Source organism: Borostomias antarcticus, assembly GCF_949987555.1.
Source record: "Borostomias antarcticus genome assembly, contig: scaffold_44, whole genome shotgun sequence".
Taxonomy (NCBI): Eukaryota; Metazoa; Chordata; class Actinopteri; order Stomiiformes; family Stomiidae; genus Borostomias; species Borostomias antarcticus.
Window position 1 is genome coordinate 2,058,155 of NW_028176821.1, and position 7,389 is coordinate 2,065,543.

Sequence of the window (7,389 nt, forward strand, 5' to 3'; positions counted from 1 at the left end):
TAGCATTCCCCAAAGGTAAATTTGCTGTACGAGCTTCCGTTTCCGAGATATTTGACAAAAACCGTACAGATTTGAAAAATGATGTGTCAAATGCCCTTGAAATCGGACAAAAAACGTACAGATATGAAAAATTATGTGGTTCAATCGGCTACATTTTGAATCGAAAGTCGTAGAGCCTCGCAGATGGGCTCATTCGATTCCTCATCAAATTCTACAGTTAGCATTCCCCTGTGCAGGTAAATTTGCTGTACGAGCTTCCGTTTCCGAGATATTTGACAAAAACCGTACAGATTTGAAAAATGATGTGTCAAATGTCCTTGAAATCGGACAAAAACCGTACAGATATGAAAAATTATGTGGGTCAATCGGCTACATTTTGAATCGAAAGTCGTAGAGCCTCGCAGATGGGCTCATTCTACTCCTCATCAAATTCTACAGTTAGCATTCCCCAAAGGTAAATTTGCTGTACGAGCTTCCGTTTCCGAGATATTTGACAAAAACCGTACAGATATGAAAAATTATGTGGTTCAAACGGCTATAACTTTTGAATCGAAAGTCGTAGAGCCTCGCAGATGGGCTCATTCTACTCTTCATCAAATTCTACAGTTAGCATTCCCCTATGCAGGTAAATTTGCTGTACGAGCTTCCGTTTCCGAGATATTTGACAAAAACCGTACAGATTTGAAAAATGATGTGTCAAATGTCCTTGAAATCGGACAAAAACCGTACAGATATGAAAAATGATGTGGTTCAATCGGCTACATTTTGAATCGAAAGTCGTAGAGCCTCGCAGATGGGCTCATTCTACTCCTCATCAAATTCTACAGTTAGCATTCCCCAAAGGTAAATTTGCTGTACGAGCTTCCGTTTCCGAGATATTTGACAAAAACCGTACAGATTTGAAAAATGATGTGTCAAATGCCCTTGAAATCGGACAAAAAACGTACAGATATGAAAAATTATGTGGGTCAATCGGCTACATTTTGAATCGAAAGTCGTAGAGCCTCGCAGATGGGCTCATTCGATTCCTCATCAAATTCTACAGTTAGCATTCCCCTGTGCAGGTAAATTTGCTGTACGAGCTTCCGTTTCCGAGATATTTGACAAAAACCGTACAGATTTGAAAAATGATGTGTCAAATGTCCTTGAAATCAGACAAAAACCGTACAGATATGAAAAATGATGTGGTTCAATCGGCTACATTTTGAATCGAAAGTCGTAGAGCCTCGCAGATGGGCTCATTCGATTCCTCATCAAATTCTACAGTTAGCATTCCCCAAAGGTAAATTTGCTGTACGAGCTTCCGTTTCCGAGATATTTGACAAAAACCGTACAGATTTGAAAAATGATGTGTCAAATGTCCTTGAAATCGGACAAAAACCGTACAGATATCAAAAATTATGTGGTTCAATCGGCTACATTTTGAATCGAAAGTCGTAGAGCCTCGCAGATGGGCTCATTCGATTCCTCATCAAATTCTACAGTTAGCATTCCCCAAAGGTAAATTTGCTGTACGAGCTTCCGTTTCCGAGATATTTGACAAAAACCGTACAGATTTGAAAAATGATGTGTCAAATGTCCTTGAAATCGGACAAAAACCGTACAGATATGAAAAATTATGTGGTTCAATCGGCTACATTTTGAATCGAAAGTCGTAGAGCCTCGCAGATGGGCTCATTCTACTCCTCATCAAATTCTACAGTTAGCATTCCCCAAAGGTAAATTTGCTGTACGAGCTTCCGTTTCCGAGATATTTGACAAAAACCGTACAGATTTGAAAAATGATGTGTCAAATGTCCTTGAAATCGGACAAAAACCGTACAGATATGAAAAATGATGTGGTTCAATCGGCTACATTTTGAATCGAAAGTCGTAGAGCCTCGCAGATGGGCTCATTCGATTCCTCATCAAATTCTACAGTTAGCATTCCCCAAAGGTAAATTTGCTGTACGAGCTTCCGTTTCCGAGATATTTGACAAAAACCGTACAGATTTGAAAAATGATGTGTCAAATGCCCTTGAAATCGGACAAAAAACGTACAGATATGAAAAATTATGTGGTTCAATCGGCTACATTTTGAATCGAAAGTCGTAGAGCCTCGCAGATGGGCTCATTCGATTCCTCATCAAATTCTACAGTTAGCATTCCCCTGTGCAGGTAAATTTGCTGTACGAGCTTCCGTTTCCGAGATATTTGACAAAAACCGTACAGATTTGAAAAATGATGTGTCAAATGTCCTTGAAATCGGACAAAAACCGTACAGATATGAAAAATGATGTGGTTCAATCGGCTACATTTTGAATCGAAAGTCGTAGAGCCTCGCAGATGGGCTCATTCGATTCCTCATCAAATTCTACAGTTAGCATTCCCCGAAGGTAAATTTGCTGTACGAGCTTCCGTTTCCGAGATATTTGACAAAAACCGTACAGATATGAAAAATTATGTGGTTCAAACGGCTATAACTTTTGAATCGAAAGTCGTAGAGCCTCGCAGATGGGCTCATTCTACTCCTCATCAAATTCTACAGTTAGCATTCCCCTGTGCAGGTAAATTTGCTGTACGAGCTTCCGTTTCCGAGATATTTGACAAAAACCGTACAGATTTGAAAAATGATGTGTCAAATGTCCTTGAAATCAGACAAAAACCGTACAGATATGAAAAATGATGTGGTTCAATCGGCTACATTTTGAATCGAAAGTCGTAGAGCCTCGCAGATGGGCTCATTCGATTCCTCATCAAATTCTACAGTTAGCATTCCCCAAAGGTAAATTTGCTGTACGAGCTTCCGTTTCCGAGATATTTGACAAAAACCGTACAGATTTGAAAAATGATGTGTCAAATGTCCTTGAAATCGGACAAAAACCGTACAGATATGAAAAATTATGTGGTTCAATCGGCTACATTTTGAATCGAAAGTCGTAGAGCCTCGCAGATGGGCTCATTCGATTCCTCATCAAATTCTACAGTTAGCATTCCCCAAAGGTAAATTTGCTGTACGAGCTTCCGTTTCCGAGATATTTGACAAAAACCGTACAGATTTGAAAAATGATGTGTCAAATGTCCTTGAAATCGGACAAAAACCGTACAGATATGAAAAATTATGTGGTTCAATCGGCTACATTTTGAATCGAAAGTCGTAGAGCCTCGCAGATGGGCTCATTCGATTCCTCATCAAATTCTACAGTTAGCATTCCCCGAAGGTAAATTTGCTGTACGAGCTTCCGTTTCCGAGATATTTGACAAAAACCGTACAGATATGAAAAATTATGTGGTTCAAACGGCTATAACTTTTGAATCGAAAGTCGTAGAGCCTCGCAGATGGGCTCATTCTACTCCTCATCAAATTCTACAGTTAGCATTCCCCTGTGCAGGTAAATTTGCTGTACGAGCTTCCGTTTCCGAGATATTTGACAAAAACCGTACAGATTTGAAAAATGATGTGTCAAATGTCCTTGAAATCAGACAAAAACCGTACAGATATGAAAAATGATGTGGTTCAATCGGCTACATTTTGAATCGAAAGTCGTAGAGCCTCGCAGATGGGCTCATTCGATTCCTCATCAAATTCTACAGTTAGCATTCCCCAAAGGTAAATTTGCTGTACGAGCTTCCGTTTCCGAGATATTTGACAAAAACCGTACAGATTTGAAAAATGATGTGTCAAATGTCCTTGAAATCGGACAAAAACCGTACAGATATGAAAAATTATGTGGTTCAATCGGCTACATTTTGAATCGAAAGTCGTAGAGCCTCGCAGATGGGCTCATTCGATTCCTCATCAAATTCTACAGTTAGCATTCCCCAAAGGTAAATTTGCTGTACGAGCTTCCGTTTCCGAGATATTTGACAAAAACCGTACAGATTTGAAAAATGATGTGTCAAATGTCCTTGAAATCGGACAAAAAACGTACAGATATGAAAAATTATGTGGTTCAATCGGCTACATTTTGAATCGAAAGTCGTAGAGCCTCGCAGATGGGCTCATTCGATTCCTCATCAAATTCTACAGTTAGCATTCCCCGAAGGTAAATTTGCTGTACGAGCTTCCGTTTCCGAGATATTTGACAAAAACCGTACAGATATGAAAAATTATGTGGTTCAAACGGCTATAACTTTTGAATCAAAAGTCGTAGAGCCTCGCAGATTGGCTCATTCTACTCCTCATCAAATTCTACAGTTAGCATTCCCCAAAGGTAAATTTGCTGTACGAGCTTCCGTTTCCGAGATATTTGACAAAAACCGTACAGATTTGAAAAATGATGTGTCAAATGTCCTTGAAATCGGACAAAAACCGTACAGATATGAAAAATGATGTGGTTCAATCGGCTACCTTTTGAATCGAAAGTCGTAGAGCCTCGCAGATGGACTCATTCGATTCCTCATCAAATTCTACAGTTAGCATTCCCCAAAGGTAAATTTGCTGTACGAGCTTCCGTTTCCGAGATATTTGACAAAAACCGTACAGATATGAAAAACTATGTGGTTCAAACGGCTATAAGTTTTGAATCGAAAGTCGTAGAGCCTCGCAGATGGGCTCATTCTACTCCTCATCAAATTCTACAGTTAGCATTCCCCAAAGGTAAATTTGCTGTACGAGCTTCCGTTTCCGAGATATTTGACAAAAACCGTACAGATTTGAAAAATGATGTGTCAAATGTCCTTGAAATCGGACAAAAACCGTACAGATATGAAAAATTATGTGGTTCAATCGGCTACATTTTGAATCGAAAGTCGTAGAGCCTCGCAGATGGGCTCATTCGATTCCTCATCAAATTCTACAGTTAGCATTCCCCGAAGGTAAATTTGCTGTACGAGCTTCCGTTTCCGAGATATTTGACAAAAACCGTACAGATATGAAAAATTATGTGGTTCAAACGGCTATAACTTTTGAATCGAAAGTCGTAGAGCCTCGCAGATGGGCTCATTCTACTCCTCATCAAATTCTACAGTTAGCATTCCCCTGTGCAGGTAAATTTGCTGTACGAGCTTCCGTTTCCGAGATATTTGACAAAAACCGTACAGATTTGAAAAATGATGTGTCAAATGTCCTTGAAATCAGACAAAAACCGTACAGATATGAAAAATGATGTGGTTCAATCGGCTACATTTTGAATCGAAAGTCGTAGAGCCTCGCAGATGGGCTCATTCGATTCCTCATCAAATTCTACAGTTAGCATTCCCCAAAGGTAAATTTGCTGTACGAGCTTCCGTTTCCGAGATATTTGACAAAAACCGTACAGATTTGAAAAATTATGTGTCAAATGTCCTTGAAATCGGACAAAAACCGTACAGATATGAAAAATTATGTGGTTCAATCGGCTACATTTTGAATCGAAAGTCGTAGAGCCTCGCAGATGGGCTCATTCGATTCCTCATCAAATTCTACAGTTAGCATTTCCCGAAGGTAAATTTGCTGTACGAGCTTCCGTTTCCGAGATATTTGACAAAAACCGTACAGATATGAAAAATTATGTGGTTCAAACGGCTATAACTTTTGAATCGAAAGTCGTAGAGCCTCGCAGATTGGCTCATTCTACTCCTCATCAAATTCTACAGTTAGCATTCCCCAAAGGTAAATTTGCTGTACGAGCTTCCGTTTCCGAGATATTTGACAAAAACCGTACAGATTTGAAAAATGATGTGTCAAATGTCCTTGAAATCGGACAAAAACCGTACAGATATGAAAAATGATGTGGTTCAATCGGCTACATTTTGAATCGAAAGTCGTAGAGCCTCGCAGATGGGCTCATTCTACTCCTCATCAAATTCTACAGTTAGCATTCCCCGAAGGTAAATTTGCTGTACGAGCTTCCGTTTCCGAGATATTTGACAAAAACCGTACAGATTTGAAAAATGATGTGTCAAATGTCCTTGAAATCGGACAAAAAACGTACAGATATGAAAAATTATGTGGTTCAATCGGCTACATTTTGAATCGAAAGTCGTAGAGCCTCGCAGATGGGCTCATTCGATTCCTCATCAAATTCTACAGTTAGCATTCCCCGAAGGTAAATTTGCTGTACGAGCTTCCGTTTCCGAGATATTTGACAAAAACCGTACAGATATGAAAAATTATGTGGTTCAAACGGCTATAACTTTTGAATCAAAAGTCGTAGAGCCTCGCAGATTGGCTCATTCTACTCCTCATCAAATTCTACAGTTAGCATTCCCCAAAAGTAAATTTGCTGTACGAGCTTCCGTTTCCGAGATATTTGACAAAAACCGTACAGATTTGAAAAATAATGTGTCAAATGTCCTCGAAATCGGACAAAAACCGTACAGATATGAAAAATGATGTGGTTCAATCGGCTACATTTTGAATCGAAAGTCGTAGAGCCTCGCAGATGGGCTCATTCGATTCCTCATCAAATTCTACAGTTAGCATTCCCCGAAGGTAAATTTGCTGTACGAGCTTCCGTTTCCGAGATATTTGACAAAAACCGTACAGATATGAAAAATTATGTGGTTCAAACGGCTATAACTTTTGAATCGAAAGTCGTAGAGCCTCGCAGATGGGCTCATTCTACTCCTCATCAAATTCTACAGTTAGCATTCCCCTGTGCAGGTAAATTTGCTGTACGAGCTTCCGTTTCCGAGATATTTGACAAAAACCGTACAGATTTGAAAAATGATGTGTCAAATGTCCTTGAAATCAGACAAAAACCGTACAGATATGAAAAATGATGTGGTTCAATCGGCTACATTTTGAATCGAAAGTCGTAGAGCCTCGCAGATGGGCTCATTCGATTCCTCATCAAATTCTACAGTTAGCATTCCCCAAAGGTAAATTTGCTGTACGAGCTTCCGTTTCCGAGATATTTGACAAAAACCGTACAGATTTGAAAAATTATGTGTCAAATGTCCTTGAAATCGGACAAAAACCGTACAGATATGAAAAATTATGTGGTTCAATCGGCTACATTTTGAATCGAAAGTCGTAGAGCCTCGCAGATGGGCTCATTCGATTCCTCATCAAATTCTACAGTTAGCATTTCCCGAAGGTAAATTTGCTGTACGAGCTTCCGTTTCCGAGATATTTGACAAAAACCGTACAGATATGAAAAATTATGTGGTTCAAACGGCTATAACTTTTGAATCGAAAGTCGTAGAGCCTCGCAGATTGGCTCATTCTACTCCTCATCAAATTCTACAGTTAGCATTCCCCAAAGGTAAATTTGCTGTACGAGCTTCCGTTTCCGAGATATTTGACAAAAACCGTACAGATTTGAAAAATGATGTGTCAAATGTCCTTGAAATCGGACAAAAACCGTACAGATATGAAAAATTATGTGGTTCAATCGGCTACATTTTGAATCGAAAGTCGTAGAGCCTCGCAGATGGGCTCATTCTACTCCTCATCAAATTCTACAGTTAGCATTCCCCGAAGGT